The 10,184-nt window shown below is 36.7% G+C and overlaps 1 long non-coding RNA gene across 2 annotated transcripts in view; it reads right to left on the bottom strand.

The window, feature by feature from the left end:
• The window catches only part of LOC145277980 (uncharacterized), a 57,533-nt gene extending 47,619 nt beyond the window's left edge, over nucleotides 1-9,914 (bottom strand). The window contains exon 1 of one of the 2 annotated variants that reach the window (XR_013868268.1): nucleotides 9,223-9,914. This is a non-coding gene — a long non-coding RNA (uncharacterized LOC145277980). Of the gene's footprint in view, nucleotides 1-3,065; nucleotides 5,416-9,222 lie in introns of those variants that run through there. The other variant, XR_013868267.1, reaches the window with a different exon arrangement.
• Between the last annotated feature and the right edge of the window lie 270 nt (nucleotides 9,915-10,184).

The raw sequence follows: 10,184 nt of genomic DNA, 5'->3' as shown, positions 1-10,184 counted from the left end.
ATTGTAAGAGGGATGCCGATTGTTCAGGTGCACCTACATATTTTTACAAAAATATTTTATTTACTCAAATTGTGCTTGATTAAAACTAGAACTTGATTTTAAAAACAAAGCTATGTTTTTTGTGTCCAAAATTATTTATTTACGACTATTTTATTTGTATTTTTCATGGCAAAGTGGAATTGTTTTCAAACAAAAAAAACAAAGCAAATATGTTTTTCTAATCTAAAAAAAAATAGTTTATCAATTTACATATTTAAAAAAAGTAATTGATTTTTTTATGACCTAACCTAGCATAGTTTACCTCCGAAAAAGAATTCAAAATCTACTTTGGGGGGGGGGGGCTAATATGTTTCAATGGTCTTTAAAGATAATATAAAAGAAGGAATTTTCTTTTTTATAATTAAAATTTAACATTTTAGCATGAACGATCACTTTCCTATAAAAATTTAACGTAAAATGAGACTCCACTTCTTGGCGACGACGTAGTGAAACATGTAATCGTTAGCATTTTTTTTTTCAAGCTTGGTGGCAGGGGTTGGGGCAGAAAGGGGAAATGGGGAAATTCTCGAGTAAATAGATGTGCCATAAAAATATAAATATTTTCTTGAAATTTCGGACATGGTAGCTTTTTTTATGGTTTTCTGACCATGGATCTCTTCTAGGAAGGTGAGGGTTGGGGTTAGGGTTAGGGTTAGATAATTTTAGGTCGTCCATGCTCATAAAGCCTTTCTATTGATAGAAATTTGGAATTTGAAATATTTGTTCTAATAAAATATCAGTAACTTATTTTAAGTACTAGTGTAGACCTAGCATCAAAAATGGCGGAAAAATAATAAAATATGCTTTGCTAGCGCTCACACTCGCTATTTATCTAGATAGCTATTACTAATACAGGTTTGATATCTGTCTGTTTGAAGCCAAAAATAAAAACAACAATTTTCAAGAACAAAACAACCAATCTAAGCACTATGAATAAACATTTGAAGCTCTAAAGACTACTACTACTACTGCTGCTGCTGCTACTGCTATTGCTGTTGGTGCTACAAGATCAGGCTATCTGAAGATACTGGCCTCCTGATCTAATATGCACCAAACATTGATGTTATTGCTTTTTTCCTTTTCTTTTGCTAAACTCGATCATGTTCTGCAGAGTCAAAATCGAATACAAGTTTTTCTTTATAAAACAAGCAAACTAAATACCATGAACAAATATTTGAAGATATAAAGAACTTCAAGTATAAAAAAACTGCCAATAATACTGAGTAACAACACACGTCTAATATTAATAAATTATGCATCTGAAACAGATAAATTAATTTCCAATTTCTGCGAACCTGCTCCATCTACAATAAAACCTGCCATGCACATTTGGAACATGAGCACATGCCTGACGAAAGGAAGACATCCCGAAATATAGCATCACAGACATACTACCTGACTGTCTGATGCAAGTAAGAACATCCTATGATCCTGCAGAACGGTGGTTCATTAAAATTGTGGGGTCTGTGTTCACGCCTGGTCCACAAAGTATGGAAATAAAAAATTAAAAAATTAAAAAAAAACGTTTACAAGTGTTTTTGATATAGATGTACATAAGAATACTTTGATAAGTATGTTTTAACTTAAATATGGATGGTATAATAAAATTGTGGTGTCTGCGTTCGCGCCTGGCCACCATAGAATGGAAATAGGCGCAAACTTTAATAAAGACTTTTCATATCTATCTGCGTAAGTTTACTTTGATAATTATGTTTCAGTTTGAAGAAATACGGTATAATAAAATTATGGGGTGTTCGTTCGCACCTGACCTCCATAGAATGGAAATATGTCACAAAGTTTAACAAGGTTTTTTAATATAGATCCACAGAATATTATGATAAGTGTTTCAGTGTGAACAGGTATGGTATAATAAATTATGGGGTTTATCTATTTTATTTTTACTTTCATCATATTTTGCTTTGGTTTTGATCTCTTTACAATCCTTCCCTTTCATAACCTATCATACTTTAATAAATCAGAGTCCATTTTCTGTAGGCTGTTTTTGAACCCAGTCAACGACGGGTACTTTTGCTAGTATATATATATATATATATATATATATATATATATATATATATATATATATATATATATATATATATATATATATGAATTGGATCAATAAAAATTATACAGGGTGGAACAATAAAGTTGCCGCCCTAAAGAAAACAACATTACAGTTTTATTTTAAAACTTTTATTGAAAAAATCAATTTAGGTAACTTGATTATGTAGTAGAGCTGACATCTATTCAATGTAGCTGGTTTCAGCCTCAATCAATGGCGATCAGGCTGGCTTTGGTGTTGTAGAAGGTTGTGGGTGATGTTCTCAACGTATGACCAAATGATGTAGTTCAGTAGGTTCAGGTTGGGGGAGGAGGGAGGGCCAGTGAGAGAAAGGTACAAAGTCATAGCACTCTTTCTGAATCCAAGCCTGGGTCTGTTGCAATATTTCGTAATGGGGTAAGATCCCGCACAGTCGGAAGATTCTATTTATAAACGATGCTGCTAGGAACTGACGAATTGAATTAATTCATGTTCTGCTACCAACCAATCAGAAACCAGAATTGCTCCATAAATATTAAACCTTTCTGTAGCAATTTCACATGTTTTCTTTGTGTCAACATGGTAAGAATCTTTTGCTCTGTGGATTCCAACTCGAGAACTGTCTTCTGCGAACCAGTCACCTCCAGGACTTATGTAGAATAACTAACCATCGGAAACTGTTCTGTCTACTGCAAACCAGTCACCTCAACGACTTGTGTAGAACAACTAACCATCTGAAACTGTTCTTAAACTAAACATGGCTTACACTTCTAGAGGTTATGGACTCAATGTGCGTCTTTATTTCAATGAATCCGAATCAAAATTCGAATTGTGGCAAATGAAATTTCTAGGATATCTACGAATTCAAAAGCTACACAAAGTACTTCAAACAAAACCTGAAAACAGAAATGACTCCGACTTCATTGAAAAGAACTGTAGCAGAATTAGCAATAACCGAAATGAGGGGAAATAAAGAGCTTACCTCGGATACATCTGTATTGCGGGCTGAGCGGAAGAGAGTTCCAAGATGGCGTCCATGGGTTTTTATTGGCGTTGACCCCATGCAATTCTTGCAGAATGACGTTTGCTCTCGATTATGCAAATATGTAATTCCTGGCCGCTATAAAGGCAGAATGCTGGAAAGCAGTCAGTCAGTGTCCTGCAGATTGTGTGTAGGTGGTTCTGGCGGTTGGATTGTTCTTTGTAATGAACCACGTATCTGCGAGAAGCGAGTTTTTTTCTGCCTTTTTTTTTGTATGTTTTTGTCTCCTTCTTCTTATTTCTCTACGGTCATTACAGCCAAGAAATCCCTCTCTTCTAGAGGTGGGCGGTGCAGGGCGAAACTGACCATTTCCTATCTTTGTTTCTGATTTTTTGCCTACTACATTTTGCTACAAGAACGCAACTGTCTTTGCGGAATTAATACAGTGCTTAGATGACCGAAGTATATCACTGGTAATGAGAGAAGCCCTGGATGATGAGAGAGCATTATTTATCGAAAGGAAAACCCAAAATTATTTCTTTATATACTGAACTGACCTCTCTAAAATGAATGGAAGCCAAAACCATTACAGATTATATTATAAGAGCCGAACTACTGCAAATTCTTTAGAAATATCTGGTGAAGTTATGTTAATTTCCATGGTCCTCAAGATATTAATGAGTGATTTCAAGCCATTTACCACCGTGATAACCCAGAAAGAAAAACCCATGGCTTTTAGTCAATTCAAGGTGGCACTGAGAAGTTATGAGGAAACTGAAAAAATGATCACAGAAAAAAAACGAATTTACAAATATGAAATTTAAAAATGCACACATAAAAACACCAAAATCAAATTATACCCATGCCGGGAATAAAAACCGCAACTTTGCCAAAAACAATTTTTCTCCTAAGAAAAGTACACAAATTATTTGCTATATTTGTGGCCGACCTAATCACAAGAGTTTCCAATGTAGATACCGAACTTTCAAGGGCGACTCCATAAAAAAGGTGGAGAGTTCTGTTAGTGAACATACATACTTATTTTCATTTACGTTTAATGCTTCAACAAACAATAGTAATTTTCTTGTCGATACTGGTGCAACGGCACATGTGATGACAAAGGAATCTGATTTTATCAATTTTGATCCCAAATTTAAGCCTCAAAATCATTTTGTAGAACTTGCTGACGGCAGTAGAGTAAATGATATCGTTTTGAAAAGCGGTGATGCTAAAATCTCGCTAAGGAACAACAAAGGTGAACTGTTTCTGTATTCTAGAAAACGCTCTTCTAATCCCAAAATTTAAACAAAATATATTTTCTATACAAGCTGCCATTAAACAAGGTGCACATATAAACTTTAGCCCCAATAAATCAAAACTGGTGTACCCGAATAGAACTGTATTCAACATTAAAGAAAATGAAAGACTATATTATTTAAATAGCGTAGACCAATCAAAAACGCCTGCCATGATTTACAGACATGGCATAAAATTCTTGGACACTGCAATATTCCTGATATCAAAAAGTTGCCGACTGTAGTTGATGGAATGAAAATAAAAACATCAAAAAACTTTAACTGCAACATTTGTATGCAGGGAAAAATGACAAACTATCAAAACAAGATACCAGACAAGAAGGCCAAGAAAATCCTGTCACTGTTACATTGTGACTTGAACGGTCCCGTGGAAAAATTATTCAAAGTGGAATCCTCCAACAAATTTTGAAGCAAAACGCTTTAACTTTATTCTTGTTTCAGGTTTCCTGAATACATCAGCGATATTTTGTTCTGATGATATATAATTTAAAATAACTTGGACTCGTGAGCCGGCGCTGAGTCTTGCTGCCACACACAAGGTCTGCCAACAGCCACCTGATTGCACTAAGGGATCACTACACTCTTCAGCTCATCCAGGTACACTTTGGTGTTGACTTTCAAGCTGACTTCGAAGATGTGAGGTTAAATGATGTGGCCCTCACTTGCAATCAAACCAAAGATCATAGCGGTGGCCGGAAACTTTGTTTTCATCACTTTGGGTGCATCCCTATTATTTGTGGCAATCCAGCAACACATTTTGAGAGGGCTGGCAATGGTCCTGTTGTCAGAACTTGAATCGGTAGAGAGCATGCGTTGTACAATGTTGCATCTCCAATCTCATTCGTTGAACATTGTTTCACTTTCAGATATGATAGAAGGTGACTATCGCTCTTGGAATTTGTACACTGCTGGCCAACTAGTAGATGGTCTGCAACGAAAAAAAAGAAAACCGTTTTCATCAAACGGAAATGGAATCATGTCGTCTTTTATGGTGATAATTTTATCATTCTACTCTATATCTTAAGTTGCGTCAGTTTAAGTCTATCCGTTGCACCTTTGTATTGTTTTGCAGGCTATAAATTTAGATTTTTTCTTATATAAAAACTTTTTATCAAAATGACTTGATATGCCATAAAACAAAACAAAACGAAACCAGATTGAAGAATAGTTGTTGATATTTAATAAATTCTTGCATAATAAATCACTATTTTAACACAGTGTCCAAACATTTTCCTCAAAAACCGAACCAAAACCCAAATCCTCCCCCCCCCCTCACCCCCCCCCCCCAAAAAAAAAAACAGACAAAAAAAAACAGATGAGGTGGTGGTGGGCACAAAAAAATTCTCCAACTCATAGGTATGCCATAAAAATATATATTTTTTTTAATTTTTAAATTTTTTTTTTATTACATTTTCACCCCAAACAAGGCACATTCCCACTTTGGTGTAGGGGGCTACGATCAGGGGCAGCAACTACTGGGGCACTATGTTGGGATTTGGGCAGCAAGATGTTGGTTCACGTTACACTTGAACTTCTGCATGTCAGTACAGTTGGGGAAGCAGGGACCTGGAATAGAATTCCAGAGTCTAGCGGTTCTGGGAAAGAAACTATTGGAGTAGAAAGATCTTCTACATCTAGGGATCTCTACTGTGTGGAGGTGGGATTTAGCTGACTGTCGGGTTTGTCGAGGGTGTCTACATCGTGGGGGCACAAGTGTCTGCAGTTCGTCAGAGCATTCACCATTAAAATACTTGTAGAACAGGCAGAGGGATGCAACGTTTCGTCTATGGGACAGAGGCTGAAGCTTAGATGCCAGTTCAGGGCCTATCAGGTTTGCGATTCTCTTTTGAACCTTGTCTAGGAGCGAGAGACTAGAAGCAAATGCACCAGCCCAAATGTGACAACAATACTCTATACATGGGCGAATGGTGGTCTTATAGAGGTACAGGATACTTTCAGGTGTCAGTAGTTTTCTAGCACAGTAGAGAGAGCCTACCTTCTTCGCAGCGGCCCTGGCAAAGTTTTCAATATAATTGTTCCAACTCATGTTTCCTGTAAACGTTAGGCCAAGCAGTTTGGAAGATGTACTCTCAGACAGGGAGTCACTGGCCATTGCTATAGGTGGCAGAGAAGGTTTCTTGTAATTATTGAAGGAAACCAGTTTAGTCTTGGCAGCATTGAATGTGACCATCCATTTTTGTCCCCATTCTACTACAGATTGGAGGTCATCTTCTAGTGTTTCTGCCATTTCTTTAGTTATGTGTTCATTTGTTTTCCTGTCATGTCTGTTATAGAGTGTGGTGTCATCAGCATATATACCCATCTCAGAGGCAATTTTGTCGGGGAGGTCATTAATAAATATTAGGAACAATAGAGGTCCACTGATAGACCCCTGAGGCACTCCTGCATTTATATCACACTGTTTAGATGTACGACCGTCGAGGACAACCTGGATTTTTCTCTTATCTAAGAAGGATTTAATTATGTTAAGTATTCTACCAGTGATACCGTATGATTTAATTTTCCTGAGGAAACCCTTATGCCATACCCTGTCAAAAGCCTTAGGTATATCTAGAGCTACCGCTCTGCCCTCCTCCGCTTTGTCCAGTGAATGGTATATACATTCAGAGATTACAGTGAGGATGCCTGCTGTGGAACGGGCTTGTCTAAATCCATATTGTTCGTCAGTCAGAAGTTTAGGATCTTTTTAATTTTAGACATTAACTTTTTTATGGTTTTCTGCCCATGGGTCTTTGTTTGGGTGTATGCGTGGGGGGGTGGCGCAGTCAAACTGATAATTTGTATCCTCCATGCTCATCAAGAATTTTAATTGATAAAAAGTTGGAATTTGAAATATTTGTTTAAGTAAAAAGTTATTGTAATTTTGAGTGTTACCTGCACTAAGGATTGAACCTTCAACCACCAGAAGAATGTAACTGTACAACTGAATTTTACCGAGTACTTTATCCGTTTCACCACGGGCCCTTGCAAGGAATTCTACTCAGTCATATCCAACAGAACGAGAACCTACCATCCTTGTGGATTAAATAAAGCGTTCTGTTAGAAATTCCATGCAGATTTCAGAGTTTGACAGAAAGATTTGTGAGTTCAACAAGATACACCTGAAGAAGGTCAAAGGTTACATCGACCAAAACGTTGTGAAAATGACACTTAAGATGAGAACATTAGTCTGAAGGATGCAAATAATACTAATAATCCTTATCTAAAAAATTCAGAAACGTAATGTTTAAAAATGTTATTGAATCATTTTAAGTAGTACCATAAAAATTGATGGAAAAATAAAATATGCTTCGCCAGTGTTTGCTTGCACAATGGCTAGGGATGTTTATCCTTGGCCCCTAAAATCAACAGCGATTAGACCATTCCTGTAATGATACGGTCCCTGTTGATTTTGCGGTAGTTAACTTCTGTGCAGTTCTAGGAGGTTTACCCTCCCAGGCCTTGCCTTTTCTATTTGAGAAGGGGTTAGTTTATTGAGGCACCTTCATCGGGGAATGCCACCAGGGTTGCCCACACTTTTTTTTTGCAGGTCAGAGTACTCCTCCTCGTTCCGATCCTGGTGTCTAAGTTCTTGCAGTGGGAGAGAATTGAATAATATCTATTCTAATGGAGATTCGGAGTCTGCCTGTCTGAAACCAAACCTATCCTATTACTTATTATTATTAATGGTACTATTAGGTTGGTGCAAAAATAATATCGTTTTTTGACATTTAACTATATATATATATATATATATATATATATATATATATATATATATATATATATATATATATGAGAGAGAGAGAGAGAGAGAGAGAGAGAGAGAGAGAGAGAGAGAGAGAGAATAAAAATTACTACCGGAACAGTAGTAGAAACTAGCTATGAAGCAAGCGAACGACAGAAGATGTTGTATTTGAGAGAAACAGCTTACCTTATAGGCTTGTATATACTGATGTTTATTAGCTGTTTTCTTTTCGGATAAAGTTAATGTCAAGAGAGAGATAAAGCATCTTTCTAGGGCTTTCCTCGTCTAAGTTTATAGGATGGTGCTTTTTGGGGAGTATTTCATAGCATATCATTTAAAACTTTATATAATCATGTTGGGGGGTATTTCGTCTTATAGATAATATTGGGTCATCAGGAGAGAATACGCACCATTTCAGGGCCTTCCTCTCGACGACTTGTCCCCATATCGGCCCCCTCCCCTCACTGATGTCAGACCCAATTATCCGCTCAATACCATTAAAAGAAAAGACGCTTGATAATTACGAGCAACGGCTTTGTGCATGTCATTCAATGTTGAAAGGCTACGTCTGACATATTTGTTAGGACGCGCACATATCGAAGAAAATAATGATAATATCAATAATAATAAACAATAATAAAAATAACCAAACATATATATATACCTATTTACTATGCCTCCCCACGGGACAGAGTTAGACACCAGGGTCGTTTTTTAACGTGGAGAAAAGGTACAGAAATAAAAAATTGTCTCAGTCGTGAAGGACTGCTCCTCCACCGAAAGAGAACAAGAAATGGAAGTGCAGCATCTGAAGAACAGATGGTATTTATTTGCTCCCCCACCGAGCAAATTAGGCACAAGGCCGATTTTTAATGTGAGGAGTGAAGGGAGGGGTAAGGGGAAAAGGGGACCAGCTCCCGAGAGGTGGGAAATGGGAGCTGGTTAAAGGTCAGGCATGTGGGGTTGCCCCCACATCTGGTCTTTGCTAGTCATAGCTTGCAGTATCTGCCGGAACAGATACTACGCTTTGATCTTGGCTAAAAATATATATATGCATACATAAACACATATAAAAAAAGATAAATCTACTTACAGTAATAACTACACTGTAGAATCTTGCGAACATATCATGCAGTATTCCTTTTCGCCTAGATTGTAACATCAGCTCTCTCTCTCTCTCTCTCTCTCTCTCTCTCTCTCTCTCTTTTTTTTTTTTTTTTTTTGATTTCATGTTTCTCGTACTAATGTTGTTTTCTACCCGGCTGTTATAAGGTATTGTAAATCCAATCTAGGTGAGTATTTTCCTTGTTACGGCTTTCTCGCATCGGCCACTTTCGTTGATGCGAGGCTTATCTGAATCGCATTTGAATGAACTGTTCAATGCAGTAAAAATGTTTAATGATTCGCGTTTCATGTAACGAGCAACGATTTGTGCGTTTGACGTTTAAATTTAAATGCTGCATCTATCAAGTCCGTTAAGTTAAGACGCGCTCATATCGAAAGAAAGAAACAAAAAGAAAAGAAAGAAAATAAATAACTAAAAATTGTAAAAATAATTAAACAAAAGCAAAGAAAATGAAAATCATTAAATAAATGAATAAATAATTCTGCACTGTGGACACATATTACCATTCGGTATTTCTTTTAACCCAGAGCCAGATAGCACATTGTTCAGTAATTTCTGTTAGACGTTTATTAGCTGCGCTTCTTTTTCGGCCTTTAATTCCAAGCTGTCCTAAAAGTTGATATAAATAGCCTGAAATGAATCCTCTTGCTCCAATCTCAACAGCTCGAAGAATTGTAACGTAACCTTCACGATTCAACTCTTTTTAGGTATTCATATTTCTCCATTTTGTATTGGTGTTGCTTCTCTACCCGGCTCTCATAAGGTACTGTCAATTCAATCAAGATGAATTTTTTCCTTGTTATTGACGAGAGAACAATGTCTAGCCGTTGACCCTTTCCTTTTATAATTTTTGGATAATTACTTTGCCAGCCAGGGAGATCTGCGGCGACTATCCAATCATCATTGATTCCAAGAATATTTTGGCTCTG

This window comes from Euprymna scolopes, chromosome 6, assembly GCF_053919585.1.
Source record: "Euprymna scolopes isolate OS-2025 chromosome 6, ASM5391958v1, whole genome shotgun sequence".
Taxonomy (NCBI): domain Eukaryota; kingdom Metazoa; phylum Mollusca; class Cephalopoda; order Sepiida; family Sepiolidae; genus Euprymna; species Euprymna scolopes.
The sequence above is the reverse complement of the archived record's forward strand: the minus strand, read 5'-3'. Positions and strand labels throughout refer to the sequence as shown.